The 15,881-nt window shown below is 37.6% G+C and overlaps 1 long non-coding RNA gene across 1 annotated transcript in view; it reads right to left on the bottom strand.

Moving 5' to 3' along the window:
* The window catches only part of LOC138162153 (uncharacterized), a 44,164-nt gene extending 33,720 nt beyond the window's left edge, over positions 1–10,444 (bottom strand). Inside the window, exon 1 of the long non-coding RNA XR_011168560.1 lies at positions 9,935–10,444. This is a non-coding gene — a long non-coding RNA (uncharacterized lncRNA). The remainder of the gene's footprint in view (positions 1–9,934) is intronic.
* Positions 10,445–15,881: the final 5,437 nt, after the last annotated feature.

Here is a 15,881-nt window from a genome sequence, read left to right as displayed (position 1 = left end):
GGAAGGAAGGAAGGAAGGAAGGAAGGAAGGAAGGAAGGAAGGAAGGAAGGAAGGAAGGAAGGAAGGAATTGTGTATGTTTTAGTCTGTTTTCAGACACTGTCAGTTCTCTGGAGGTAGATAGCATTTTCATTAAGAGTCCTTTGGGATTGTCTTGGATCACTGTATTGCTGAGAATAGCTTAGTCATTCAGAGTTGTTCATCACACAACATTAGATTTACTCTGTATGATGTTCTGGTTCTTCCCATTTCATTCTACATCAGTTCATGTAAATCCAGTTTTTCTGAAATCATCCTGCTTGTCATGAAATCTCTTTTCTTAAAATCTAGGTAATGTCTGATCGTGTTGACAAAGGACATGCTTGGTAATTGTCTCTAAGATGGCACAATCACTTGTCTCAAAGCTTTTCTTTTCTTCTTGCTCTCAAGATCTTAGGATCATAGTATTTAGAGCTAGAAGGAAATGTAGGCATAGTTTAGTACACTTCCTTCATTTTATAATTGGGAAAACTAAAGTTCAAAGACTTCAAATGACATACTTAAGATCACACAGGAAGTAGTTTAGTCAATATTTGAATCCAGGTCCTGTGACTCCAAGCAATCTTTCTACTATACACATCACATTGCCTTTTCTACTATAGGAAGAATATCTTAGTTAGGTATCTCTGTTTCCTGGTTTGTCATGGCCAAATAATTCATTACTTGGTGGCTAACCTACTTGTGGCAAGCCTTTATATCCTATTTAGTTGGATTGGTCCTTGGGCAATAGAAACAGTCTGTTATAGGGGTTGTGCTCAAAGCCTTTTTGGCATGACAGGACCTAGTGGGATTTGTGTCTTATTGGCATAACCTTCGAGGATCCAAAGTCATTACCATGCCAAAATAAGACACTAGAGTAGGACAGCTTTTGTGGAAGATTTACATAAGGATACTGCCCACTCTATTCTACTGCTGAGATGAATCTCCTTGTTGTGTTCTAAGAAATGTAAGTGACAAAAAGGAAATAATTATAATTATTTAGTCAAGATTTTTGAAGCATTTAAAAGCAGAAGCAAAGAATTAAGCATGTCTATACTGTGCCTCTCAGTGGTGAGGTTAATGCACTCCCTGAAACAATTGTAACAATTTAGGACAGAAATCAAGGAGAGTACCTTATCTAAACAAGATTGAAGCTATGTGAAAGGCATGAAAGGTGAGGCATTACACATTCCTTTCCTGGATAGAAACTTGATAAATGAGGATCATTCTATAAAAAACTAAAACATGTAGACACTGCTGAGGTTGGAGCCACAACAACCAAAGATATAATGCAAACAATAGCTTTGTACGGGTGAAGGTGAAGTAAACTTTCTAAAATTTAAAACATGCCCAGGTCAGATTCAGCAACCTGACTGGATGAATATTTTGTTGAAGGTAATATAGACCAGAGAAGTGACCCAGATCATGCTCTTGGCAAGATGGGATAATGGTAAGTGCATTGAATCTGAAGTCAGGAACACCAGGATGCAAATGCCATTTCAGTAACTTAAGTGTGTGATGTTGGACATAGGGGCGACTGGCTGGCGCACCAGATAGAGCACCGGACCTGGAATTGGGAAGACACATCTTCATGAATCCAAATCTGACCTCAGACACTTGTTAGCTGTGTTAGATGTGACCCAAGTCACACAGGATATTAACTAGCAGCTCACACTTGATCTTGGGTCTCAACTCTAAATCTAGAACTTTCTGCCATACCGGGATATCTTTCTATATATAATTGAATAAGTTTATCAGCAGAAGTATGTGTAATTGAGCACACCCTTTACCTTCCTCCCCATAACAACTATAACATAGGATCTTAGATTTAGAATTAAAAGCAGCCTTAGAGTTCATCATGTCTAAATCCGTTATCCATATAATTATATATTCATATGATATAATCCATTATGCATATAAATCCAGATATGGAAAGTGAGGCCTGTAGAGGTTTAGTGATATGCCCAACCTCATTGTTGTTCAGTTGTTTCAGTCATATTTGACTCTTTATGACCCAATTTGCAGGGTTTTTTGGCAAAGATATTGGAGTGGTTTGCCATTTCCTTCTCCAGTTCATTTTACAGATGAGGAAATTAGGGCAAACAGGTTTAAGTGACTTGCCCAGGGTAAGTAAGTACCCTTGAGCTAGTAAGTGCCTGAGGCCAGATTTGAGCCTTCCTGACACCAGGACCAGCACTCTATGCACTGTGCTATCTAGCTACTCCTATTTTTCATATCACCAAAATATCTTTCATCAGTTTTCACAGTCATCTCTGTTAACAAAATTAGGATGGGGAATTAGAAAAATTGATAAATACATAGGAAACCCCCCCCCCAAAATATAAGCAATATTCAGCATGCATGAACCTCCCACGTCTGAAGGAAGAATGTCATGCTTGTTCTTTATAATTTTGCAACAGTTACTTTTTCTTGTTTTTTTTGTGATTGTTTTTTTTGTTGTTGTTTACTTTGTTGTAGTTAATATGCATATGATTTTATAGGCTCTGCTTACTTAACTTCAGATTGGATCACATAACCTTTCCCTGCTTCTTTGTAGTCATTGTTTCTTGTAGCACAGTAACATTCCATTAAATTTCCGTACCACCATTTGTTTAGTCATTACCCAATGAATGGGCATCTGCTTTCTTCCAATTCTTTGCTACCATAAAAAGCACTGTCATAAATATTTTTGGGTAGATGGAGAGTTTCTTCTTATCATTGAGCTTCTTGAGGTATAAGTCTAGTAGTGGGATCTTTGGATCCAATTGAATGGACAGTTTAGTCACTTTATTTACATAATTACATATTGCTTTATAAAATGGTTGTATTGATTCACAGCTCCTCCAACAATGCCATAGTGTGCCTATCTTTCCACAATCCCTCCAACAATGACTGCTCCCATCTTTTGTCATATTTTTTTATGATTTACGGGTGCCAAGGGGGGGAAAAACATTTGTGAAGGGAAATTGATGAGAATCATGAGAGTGAGGAATTAGACTCAAAGGAACCTTTTAGATTATCTAACTTTAATATTTGATTTTTAAAAAAATATTTCATTGGATAGAGAAGGAAAATAATGACAAGGGAAGTTAAATATCTTGCCCAAAGTCATATACACAGCATGTAACAGAACCTAGCTTTAGATCTAGAATTTCATTAGGTATAAAACCTAACTTGAAAATCTGTGCCCTTACCACTATACCTTCCTGTCAGTGCCTAATGGCACTTGCTTAGTGTTCCCTACCTTGGCTTGGTGATTACCTTTGACTATAGGTCAACAAGTATTAATTTCAGAGTAAAGACAAATATCATTTCATGATCAGGGATTTTGAAAGACTTTGGGTACTTTAAAGCTTCATATAAATGCTAATTATTGTTATTATTATTGTTATTATAGATATTTTTATCATTATTCTTATTAAAGGAGGGCAACTGAAATAGTGAGGTTGGTGGAAACCATGATATTCAAGAATCAGTTGAAAGTACTCAGGATATTAGAAGAAAAACATGGGCAGAGGTAGAGGGAAGACAACACCTGTCTTCAAGTATTTGAAGGCCTGTCATGAGGAAGAAGGATTAGATTTATTCTGCTTTGTCCCATAGGACGGAAGTAGGAGCAAGGTATGGAAACTGAAGTGGGATAGATTTCAGTTTGATTTAAGGGGGAAACAATTTCCTAATACTTAGAACTGTGCAAAAATGGGATATGCTTTCTTCTGGGGGTGGTGACTTCTCCTTTACTGAAGATATTCAAAACTGATTGCTTGTTGGGAATGTTATGGAGTTCTTGTTTAGGTTTAGGATGGACTAGGTGACTTTTGAGGTTCCTGCCAACCTGAATCTTCTGAGAGAATCTAGTGATTTGGAAAGGGAATAAGGTTTTTGAGGAAATTAGGTTCATAATTCAAGCTAAGGCTAGATGACTTGGTAAGAGTAACAGAGATGATTCCTGTCCTAGGTAATGAGCTAGTCTAGATTTGCCACACTCTAGTAAAACCACTTCAGCAGACTGGCTAAACCAGATTGAGGACAACTGAATGGCCTCAAATCAGTTGGTGAGTTTGGGGGATGTCTAGCCCAAGCAAATGAAGATTTCCCTTGGAGGAATGGGCAGATGAGAAAAACTTGTCCCAATGTCCATGAAGGCAGTTGAAGCAGGCACTGTAGAGGGCTTAGAGCTTGGCCAGACATCAAAGACTCCAAGGTCATCATGCATCCCAGGCTGGTTGTCTTGACTTTTGTCCTGCCACTGGACTTTGATGACTTAGGAAGAAAGTGAGGATGATGACTTTGTTCAATTCTGCCTCTTTTAAATCTCGTTCAGGAATGAGTCAAGACATCATCCCACTATGTTATTGGTCCTTTTCAAAAATGAAAAACAAACAATAACAATTTTAGGTGATGAGTTAGCCATCTTTTCTTTTACACAGCTGAGCATCTGCCCCCCCCCAATCTCATCCCAGGCTGTGGGAATCCAAGGTTCTGTGGCTGAGGTGTCCACAATCCTGGCAAGGAGGGAAAATGATCTGGTCATCACTAATTTCTTTTCAGTGCACAGTTCTTTGAATATTTTGAGTGGGGAAGGAGCTCAAAGTTTTAGTACACCACACTGATTGTCAAAAAAGTATGGGTTTATAGGAAAGATGGGGGGTAGAGTACACCTTTGCTGAAAAAATGGAGAGTGACTTCCTGTCCTCCCCCCACCCCTAAGTTGTTCTGAGGTTATTATTTGATGTTTTATATGAAAAAGGTAGCTACTGGGGATACAAAGACAAAAAAAGAAAAGAAAAGAAAATCTTTAAGCTAAGTATCTGAAAGAACCATGGGATGTTAGAGATAGAGATTTAAGAAATTATCTAATCAAGGGGCGGCCAGGTAGCACAGAGAGTAAGGTCACCGTCCCCAGTGTCGGGATAACCTGGGGATCGAATCCGGGCTCAGATACTTAGCACCACACCCAGAAATAACTGGCCCTGTAACCTTGAGCAAGTTACTTAACCCCAATTGCTTTAAAAAAAAGAAATTATCTAATCAAGAGCTTGCCTCAGGAAGACCTGTGTTCAAGTCCCACACCCATACATACTGGCTGTGTGATTCTAGGATACTCGCCACAATTATGGATCTAAATTTCAGGAAAGTTTCACATCTGCATTGGGAGACAAGATTTCCTTGCTGAGAAGCTCCTTTCATCATTGAAAACCCTTCCCCACAGCTGCCTATTATAATTATTTTTAAAGGCACATGAGAATGATATCTCTAATTCTATAGTTCTCTCAAATTTATCAGAATACACATTTCTTCATACTCACTGCCAGTTATCCTTGAGGAATTTTTTTATTGACTTTGATTTGGAACTGGAAAAAAGTTACCTCTTAAAAATCAGAGCCATCTATCAATCTCACTCAGGTGGGAAGCCAAAAGTGGGGCTGGCTGCCTTAGACACAGGACATTGGAACCTGTGGTGAGGCTGGGCAGATTTAGATCTACTAAACTTGACAGATTCCTCCCAGAGGATACAAGAAACTGGCAGAAGAAATCTTAGAGACGGCAGTGATTAGAGAATTCTGTTGGCAAGGAAGATCAGGACAGGCACGGTATAGAAGGTGGTTTGGGGGCCAAATCTTGAAATGAAGAATTCTGTTAAGTAGAGTTGAGGAGAAAATACATTCCAGGCACAGGTGATGATTAGTGTAAAGGCAAGACGTTGGACTGATATGAAATGGTGTGTGTGTGTGTGTGTGTGTGTGTGTGTGTGTGTGTATGTCAGACAGAAGGTCAGTCTGTTTGGTTTATCCAATGTGGCAAGGGTAATGGTATATAATGAAGCTGAAAAGACACATTTGAATCCCCTTTTAAAGAGTTTTAAAACCAAACAGAAAAGTTTATATTTGATTCTAGAGGCAATAAAGAAACACTGGGGTTTTTAGAGTAGGGACTAATATAGTCAGATGTTGTTCATCCTTCATTTTAGAAAAGGACCAATGGCATCTTGGGATGATGTCTTGATTTGCATGTGAATTGTATTTAGGTAAGGCAAAGTTGCACAAAGACATCAGTCTCAGTCACTCTTCCAAAATCATCAAAGTCCAGTTTCAGGACAAAAGTCAAGATGACCTTGGCATCTTTGATGATTGACCAAGCTCTAAGCATTCCACAGTGCTTATTTCAACTGCCTTCAGGACCATTGGAACAAATTGTTCTCATCCGTCTCCTCCACTGGGAAAAATCTTCACATGTTTGGGGTAAACATCCCCCTAACTCACAGATTGGTTTGAGGCCTGTTGGTTACTCTCAATTAGGTCTATCTTATTGCTAAGACAGTTTTACTGGGCTGTGGCCACTGCATAGTTACAAATGTTCAGTAGGCAGTTAGTAATCTGAGAAGAGAGCTCAGGAGAGAGATTCAGGCTACTATATTACTCTGGGGCTGAGTTTGCCCATGCCTATCAGTCACCCTAGTTGTTTCTATTTTACTTGGGTAGAAAGTTCTCAATTTAACTGTCCTGCTTGAGTGTTGTTCAGTTATTTCAGTCCTATCTAACTCTTTGTGACCCCATTTGGGATTTTCTTGACAAAGATTCTGAAGTAGTTTGCCATTTCCTTATCCAGCTCATTTTACAGATGAAGAAACGAAGGTAAACAGGGTTAAGTGACTTGCCCAGGGTCACACAGCTAGTAAATATCTGAGACCAGATTTGAGCTCAGGAGGATGAGTCTTGCTGATTTCAGTCTTGGTGTTCTGCATTATGTCGCTACCTATCTGCCCTGTTTGAGTAGTACATTAAATGAAAGTCAATGATAATCATGATGAACATAGATTCAAAGGATATAGAACAGAAAGGAAGCATTAAATGTCATTTAGTCTACAGCCTTCATTTTACTGGAAAACTTAGAGCCAGAGACAGGAAGTACTTTTGTACAATGTCTCACAGGTAGTCAGATAGTTGAACCCCGAATCTTTGACTCCAACTACAGAACTTTCCCCCTTTACTTCTTCTAATGGACCGTGAAGCTGATGTTGGAGGTAAAAGTGTTAACTAAGTTAATGTTAGTAAGTGTGCACGGTGCTCTCTCCTTTAAATGTGTTGCCCAGGGCCAGGAGGGCGGCAGCAGCTTCTGCTCAGTGTTCCTATGTCATCTTCGGTTCAGCTCTAACCAGGTGGCATTGCTAGCCTCACACTATTTTTAATCATGGATCAGTTATCCCTGACTGTGCGGTAATGGGAATTAACAAAGTGCACCCATTGGCATCTCCAGGGGACAGAGCAAGAACCAAAGCAGTCATGGGTTGTTCTGAATAAGATTAGCATGTTTCACACCTATTATCTCTTTTTGTTTCTATAAAAATGATGACAAGAAGGAAAAAAGTGGTGAAAATCTGAGTTAAACCCTTGGTGGAATGCCAGCATAGGTCATTCCGATTTCTTTCAATAATAATGATTAAATTGATAATAAAAATGATAAATGATTTTCCCCCAGGGATTGTGTGTGGGGAGGGGGTGGTGGTATGAACCTATGATTACATCAGTGTAGGGGAATTCCAGAATGTAAATTTCCTCTATCAATGGTGGTTGACAACTGTTTTTCAACTTAGTTGCCTAAGGTACAGAGAAATTAAGTGACTTACCCATTTCCAAACAGCTAGTTTACATCAAAAGCAGATTTTGAACCTACTTTTGCAAAGACCAGCCTCTTTAACCTCTGTCATTTGGCCTCTTAATAATGATAGTACTAGAGATAACTTATGGTTCTGTAGCACTTTAAACTTTAGTGAACACTTTAATCACAGAATTGTGGACTAGATAGTGGAAGGTGTTATTACCACCATTTTACAGATGAGAAAGCTAAGATCTTAGGTTAAAATGGTTTACTTTTGGTTTCTTGGGTGCATCTAGAAAGTGGTAAAGCCAGAATTTAAACCCATGTTTCCAATCTCTAAATCCAGCATTTTAATTTTTCCCATTTCATGGTCACAGTGCCATTGAAACCATCTTGGTCACTGGGAGACTCTAGGTGAATCTCAGGCCTGTAGCCTGATGAAGGCAGTTAAGACAAGAGGAGTCTTGGGAGACACTTCCCATAATTATATCAGCAAGTTCTTGCTAGCTAGGTATAAAACATCATACAAGCAGGTGAAATAAAAAATACTGAAGCTTTGGAGATTCAAATCCAGTCAGGGAAATTGTCAAATCCCAAACACACCCTCAATTTTTCCTTCCTCATCTGATATTTAATTCCTGTCCCTGAAACCTTGATTAAATCACCAGCTTTCCATTTGTCTCAGTCCCTTAGATCTCAGAATTTTGCTGAAATCCTGCTCTTTCTCTGCACCCAAAGATTTGCTTCTCACTAACCATTGTGAACTCCGCAGTGGGTGGAAAGGTAGTTTTCACTTAAGAGCACACCAATTTATTTTTTTATCCTAGAGGCACTCACAGCACACTTTCTGTAGAGGAACTTGGGATGGTCCACTGGTGGAATGTTTCCACCAGTCTACTTCTGGAGTGCTCAAAGCCCATCACTCCTGAGGAAGTCAATTTCATGATCCCCCATGCCAGCTGTGAGTGACTGTACCCAGCTGAGCAATCCACTGTCGTAATCATATCATGTTCTGAAATTTCAGCTTTGATCACTCTGATCTTTTTTCCCCCTTGACCTGAGATGAATGCAAGGAATGATCTTAAAACGACCCCGTTGTTTTCAAAATCCAGCACCATGTTTGACTTGGCGATCTCCAGTGGCAGTGAATTACACCGGCTGACTTGGCTTTGCTTCATGTTTTTATTTTGGGTCTATTTGACTCATCAAGTGACCCCTTGTTCCTGTGTCAGGGAGGTAAAAATAGGGCATCCAACTCCTCACCTGAGTCTTTGCCAACTCAGCTGTCTGCCTACAGACAGACTCCCCTGCCTAGGGATGACACATCTGGCTTTGATTACACTAATCTCATATTCTCTTGAGATTGTATGGTCAATACCTTGTAGCATAAAACAGGGAGACAAAGACTAATATTTTAGTTCAAGTTCCTTCTTAATGACCTTAACTGAGGCATCACGCTTCTTTGATCAGGGTTTTCCAATCAATGGATTAGAAGCTATCGGCAGGTTTTATTCAGTTTGATTCATTTCCATTTAATTCAATAACCTTTGGCAAATCACATAATGACTTCAGCCCTCAGTTTCCTCCTTTGTAAAAGTGGAAAGGGTGGACCAGATCAGGGGTTCTTAATCTTATTTGTGTCATGAATCCTTTGGGTTTTCTGGTGAAGCCCATGTACTTTTTCTCACATTAACTTGTTTACATGCATTAAATAAAATACTTAGGATTTTTTCTTGTTTTCAAATAACATTTTGTTTTCCCCCAATTACATGTAAAATATTTTTAACATTCTTTTTTTAAAGTTTTGAGTTCAAAATTCTATCCCTTCTTCCCTCCCCTTTTCCTTCCCCCCTCCTTAAGATGATAAGCAATCTGTTGTAGGTTATATATGTGCAATCAGCTACATAGGATTATAAAGGAAACAAATTCTATTGAAATACTATTATGAAAATAGTCATAAAATGCAAGCTCACAGACCACATATTAAGAACCCCTGAACTAGATAATTTCTAAAGACTTTTCTAGCTTCAAATCTTATGATCATCATTAACTAATTTAATTTTATCCTATTTAATCCTATAAACTTTTTGGAATGCCTATTGGTCTCTGCTCTCAAGGACTTCATACTCTACTATAGGGGAACAGTACAAATAAAGTATAAAAATATAAAAGACAAATCCAAGATCAGACCTAAAATCATTCAAAAAGGAATATATTGCCGTTGGATGGAAGCAAGGGTAGGGGGGAGTGGGGTGATCAGAGAAGATGGGAGTGAGGAGGTGATATTTGGGTTGAGTCTTGAAGACCTTGAAACCTTACCTGGTAAATGTTCCAACTGATTTTTTCATCCATGCTCTTCTATCTATGGGTTGCTAGATATTCTCAGCAGCAAGGGGAAACTCTTCAGGAGCAGTAAATGCTCTGTCCTCCAATCAAAGACTTTACAGTCAATGCAAATTGTACTCTACTCCAGAAGTACCATTTGTGGATGGCACCCAAAAATATGAGAAACACCTCCTCACAAAAGGCTAAATCTCCTGTCTTAATAAATTGAGGAAGTAATTATATATTGAGTATCTACTAAATTTCTGATGCTATAATACAAGGCATAGTGGTAGTTCATAGGAAGGTCTTAATTGGGTAGAAGGAATAGAGAAAGTGCTTCATATGCCTGGTCATCTCAGTCACATCCAATGGCAAGAAATTAGAAAGAGAAAAAAAAAGAGAAATATGTGGAGAGAGACCACTTGTACTACCTCCATCATCTCTGAAAGAAAGGGATCAATCTTCTCTTTAGTTTCAACCCAGTTCTGGTGTGTTTTTGTTTTAAAAAGTAGGGATAAGGAGAGTCAGCTTGATCTAATAGAGAGCTTGCCTCAGGAAAACCTCTGTTCAAGTCCCACCCCCAACACATATTGAGTATGTGATTCTAGGCTACTCTCCACGATTATGATTCCAAGTTGCAGAAAAGCTTCAAATCTGCACTGAGAGACAAAGTTTCCTTACTAAGAAGTTCTTTTCATTAATGAAAACCCTTCCCCATAGTTTCCAATTATAGTTATTTTTGAAGGCACAAGAGAATATCTCCAATTCTATAGTTCTCTCAAATCTCTCAGAATATATATCCTTCATACCGACTGCCAACTATCCTTAGGGAATTTTTTATTTACTCAGATTTGGACGCTGGAAAAAAGTAACTTTTTACAAATAAGAGCTTTCTATCAATCTCAGGTAGGAAACCAAAAGTGGGGCTGGCTACCTTAGGTACAGGACATTTGGAACCTGTAGTGAGGTGGACAGATTTAGTTCCACTAGACTTGACAGATTCCACTCAGAGAGTATAAGAAACGGGCAGACTAGAGACAGCAGTGATTAGAGAACTCAAGAGATTCCATATGACTGGAAAAAGACAGGAACCTTGGTTGACTTCCAGACTGGATTGTAAAAACCAAAATCCCATAAGACTCAAATGTTTGTGGGAGGAAATGAGCTGTGGATCCTCCTTTGAGGAGGGGTGGGGAACCATTGTTTTTCATAAGCAGAAACATCCTAATGATTGGAATACAGTAAAGGTTGGCAAAATGGAGCAGATACAAAATATTGAGATTTGAAGTAAGTTCTCTGGGAGTACTTGCATTATCACTTCCAAAGGACAGGCAAATATAGGCTTCCCTTTTGAAGTGTCACTGTTTAGGGATACTCCTGGTCAACATTCCCAGCCAGGTGTGCTCTGGACTGAATAGAGAACTCAGATACTGACTCATTAATGACTGGGCAGCCTGGAAGTTTCCATAAATCAGTGTTGTCATGTAATCAAATGTGAACTCCACAGAAATGGCATGTTACCATCTCATGAATACAGAGCTTTCATTTATCACATTTCCCAGTCTGGTATTTCCTTGTGGGCTTTTAAATGTTTGCCTTACCAGTCAAGTAGGTGATCCCTTTGCCCTACCCCCCAACTACTGTTACCTGTGTTTCTTTGCATTCACACACATATGTGTATATACTTGCATATGCCTATATAATTGTCTTTTTTTTTTACTGGACCTGTGATTTGTTTTTATAAGGAACTCCCAATGGAGATACTCCCTCTATCAAGGCAGATCAGCACCTTAGAGAAACCCCTGAACACTGATCAGTATCTATGTCTATGTCAATGTCAATATCTAATCTGTATCTATGTCTATATATCTATATCTAAGCCCATAGCTATCATGATTAGACCTATAACATTAAACCTGTGATGACATTCAGTTCAGGAAAATTCTTTACCAATGGAGGTAAGCACCTTCTGTGCAATGTCGAATCTTGGAGATCTGCTTAGAGTACTGAGAAATAAAATGACTTAGGGTCACATAGTATGTGTCAGAAGTGACACATTTATGACTCTATTCACTGTATCACACTTCCTCTTTACCTATATGACATCTCTATAGATATAGGTCATAAATATAAAATTTACTATAATTATAGAAGAGTATATATATATGTATATATATATATATAGAGAGAGAGATACTTAGAAACATATATGAATATACATGGAGATGAATTTCTTGCTCAACATATAGTTTTCTTTCAGCAAATTATATATATATATATATATATATATATATATATATATAAAATATTATGGTCTAAAGATTGCACCAGGAGACTTGGGGCATTTCTCTCTGTCTCTGTCTCTCACTGTTTTTTTTTATTCCTTTTTACATCTTTTAAAATATACTTTTTATCAAATTTGAATTTTTTCAGTCTTAAAGGAATATTTCTTAGACTATTCTTACTGACATACAAGATGGATACTGTCTTAAATCATAGGAGATGTTATGTGAGTTAAGTCTGGATAGTAGAACTGAATTGGACACATCACATTTTACAATCAATCCCTTGAGTCCTGGATGTTGCTTGTGAGGATAAGAAAGGCATAGGCAGTAGCAACTGTTTCAGATGATATTTAATAAGGTGGGAATAGGTGGAGTAAGACAATAAAGAACAAACCTCTTGCAGTAAGCCCTGCACTAATGGGCATATGGCTTTATTGCTTCTCTTACAATGGGATACCATGTGTTTCAGCATATCATTTCAGGAGAAATGCTTGATTTGATGCCAAAGACCCTTATTTGAAATTCCTGCTCTGTTTCTTAACTATTTATGTGAATGTGGGCAACTCATTTCAACTTTGTGAGCCTATTATCTGAACTTTAAGACAAGGGAAATGGATTACATGATATCGTGGGTTCCCTCTAACTCAAATCTAGGGCCCATTAATAGGTGCTCATACTTTCATATTGGAAGGGGTCTGCAATGGTTATTTTTTCAATTTCTTTTTTGAGCAAGGCCATACCACCATGCCTAAAATTTCATGGCACAGTTTCCATGCCTAGAATGTCATTCTGAAGTCATATGTCAAGGCTTCCCCACCTTCCCTTCCCCTAATAATTTACTAGAATTGAAAGAAACCTTAAGGTTCATCTAGTTTACCCCACCTTCCCACTTTAAAAACAATAAATATAGAAACTGAGCTTTAAGAGTATCATAACTGCTCAATGAAACAGAGCTTATTAGTATGAGTAGGAACTCAAATCTAGGTCTTCTGATTCCTCATATTTCCCTATATCCTATAAAGGGAGCATATCTCCAAATTGCTTTCTAGAATGGTTGGATCAATACACAATTCCACCAACAATGCATCAGTGTGCCTATCTTTTCACAACTTCTTCAGCATTTACAATGTCCTCTGTCATTTTTGCCAATTTCCTAGCTGTGAAGTTAAACCTCAGAGTCGTTTTAATTTGAATTTCTCCTATGATTGGTGATTTGGAACATTCTTTCATATGGTTGTCAACAGTTGAAATTTTTATTGTGAGAACTGTTTATTTCTGTTGTTGGACTATTTCTCTCTTGGGGAATAACTTTGACTTTCGTTTATTTGTATTAGTTAATTTTGTATCTTATATATCAGACCCTTGCCAGAGATATTTGATAGAAAGAATTTTTTTTCTCAGTTGACTGTTTCCTTCCTTATCTTAATTGTGTCCAGTTCATTTGTGTAAAAGTTTTCAATTTCATGTATTTAAAATTATTTCTTTTTATCTTTTGTGATCATCTCTTTCTCTTGTTTTGCTAAGAATTATTCCCTTTTCCATATGGGTGAAAAAAGGAAGCTCTTCTAACTCTCTTCTAAGATTTTTCATGTTAATATGTAGGTCTTGTATCATTCTGAGCTTATTATGTTATATTTTGTAAGATACTAGCAGCTAGGCAATGTAGTGGATAGAGCACTGGACTTGGAATCAGGAAGACCTGAGTTCAAATCCTGCCTCAGATATTTATTAGCTGTGTGACACAGGACTAGTCATTTAACTTCTTACTGACTTAGTTTCTTTATCTGTAAGATGGAGGGAATAAGATCACCCACATCAAAGGCAAGTTGATGTGAATATCAAATGAGCTAACAAATGCAAAGCTCTTTACAGACCTAAAAGCACTATATAATCGCTAGCTATCCTAAGTCAAATTTCTGTCAAACCACTTTCCATTTTCCCCCAGTAATTTTTAAGTGGCGAGCTTCAACCCAAGTAACTTCATTTTGGTTTATTGAAAAATAAATTAAAAAAAATTTTAAAATTAAAAAAAGAAAAGAAAAATTGAGTTGTTGTTTTCAATTACTTCAGCTTCTTCTCTATCTAGTATGTTCTACTATATCCTCTGGGTAGCATGACTGGTATAGAACCAATTCATTATAGAACCATATATGTAGAATCATTATTTTGATTACATTCATGCAAGCCAACCATTTATACTGAATACCCTTCTTTAAATCATTCTTTATTTCTTTGAGTAGTAGTTATTAATTGTATCTATACGTGTGCATTGGTAGATTGACTCCCAGATATTTTATGAATTTTAGGAAAATTAGTAGTCTTTCACTTTCCATTATTTCTTTCTGGATTTTGTTATGGCTCTATAGCAACACTGTAGATCTTTGTAAGCATATTTTATATCCAACACATTACTTGTGCTGGTAAATGCTTAACAACCTGCAATCTGAAAGCACATCATTATCATCATCATCATCATCATTATCATCATCATCATCATCATCATCATCATCATCATCATCATCATCACCATCATCATAGCTAACATTTATATAGTGTTTACTATGTGCCAAGCACTGTTCTTTACAATAATAATCTCATTTGATCCTCACAACAACCCCAGGAGGCAGGTGCTATTATTATCTCCATTTTATAGATAAGGAAACTTAGACAGACTGAGGTTAAGTGATTTACCCAGGGTCACACAGGTACTAAGTGTCTGTGGTCAAATTTGAACTCATGTTTTCCTGACTGCAGACTTAGCACTATTTCTGTAGCACACAACATAGTTTTAAGTCTAATCTGGTTTATTAACCTTTTATTTATTAACTTTTTTTATTAACTTTTAAAAATTTTATTAACTTTTTATTAACCTTTTTCTTCAACAATTTCTTAAGTCTACAAACCAATAAAACAACAAATCAGACCTTGATTTGTGGCTTTTATAGATTTCCAAGGCATAAATTCTTGGACTAAAAATTTAACAAACAACTCAGAAGCTAATCAGAGTTAGGTCTAGCACATTCACACCTGCTAGTTTAGGGAAACTGTTATCTCAAAATGTCTGTGCTGTTTTACTAGTTTTTTTTTTCCTGAAGAAACCACTGTATCAGAGGCAAAAGAGATTACATTATTTCCTCTTTTCCTATCTTTTTTGCCTCTATAATTTCTACCTTTTCTCATGAGCATTACTATAATTTCTAGAGCCATGTCAAATAACAAGGAACAAGAGACTGTTCAGTCATGTTTAACTCTTCATGACCCTATCTGAGGATTTCTTGGCAAAGATACTGGAGTGATTTGCCATTTCTTTCTCCAGACCACTTTACAGATGAGGAAACTGGGGCAAACAGGGTTAAGTGACTTTTCCAGAGTGTAATGGTAATGGGAATTTGAAGATCTTCCCTGCCCCTTGATAAGCTTAAGGGAATTTGAAGACCTTCCCTGCTTTGAAAATATACCCTGCCCCCTAATAGGCTGAATGTAATCTCATGGAGCCTGTGGTGGGAGGAGTTTGCTGAAGCATGAGCAGAGTCAATAGAAAGCTGGGAGTCAAAGCAAGCTAGATGGTTGGTGTAATAGTAGTGGAATTTAAAGATCCCCCTGTATCGGCTTGGTTTTCAGATTGAGTGTTGAAACCCAGAGCTTGTGAATCCCAC

This window comes from Petaurus breviceps, unplaced genomic scaffold (assembly GCF_028583685.1).
Source record: "Petaurus breviceps papuanus isolate PSGF00001 unplaced genomic scaffold, PetGlider_PUasm1.0 186, whole genome shotgun sequence".
Taxonomy (NCBI): domain Eukaryota; kingdom Metazoa; phylum Chordata; class Mammalia; order Diprotodontia; family Petauridae; genus Petaurus; species Petaurus breviceps.
The sequence above is the reverse complement of the archived record's forward strand: the minus strand, read 5'-3'. Positions and strand labels throughout refer to the sequence as shown.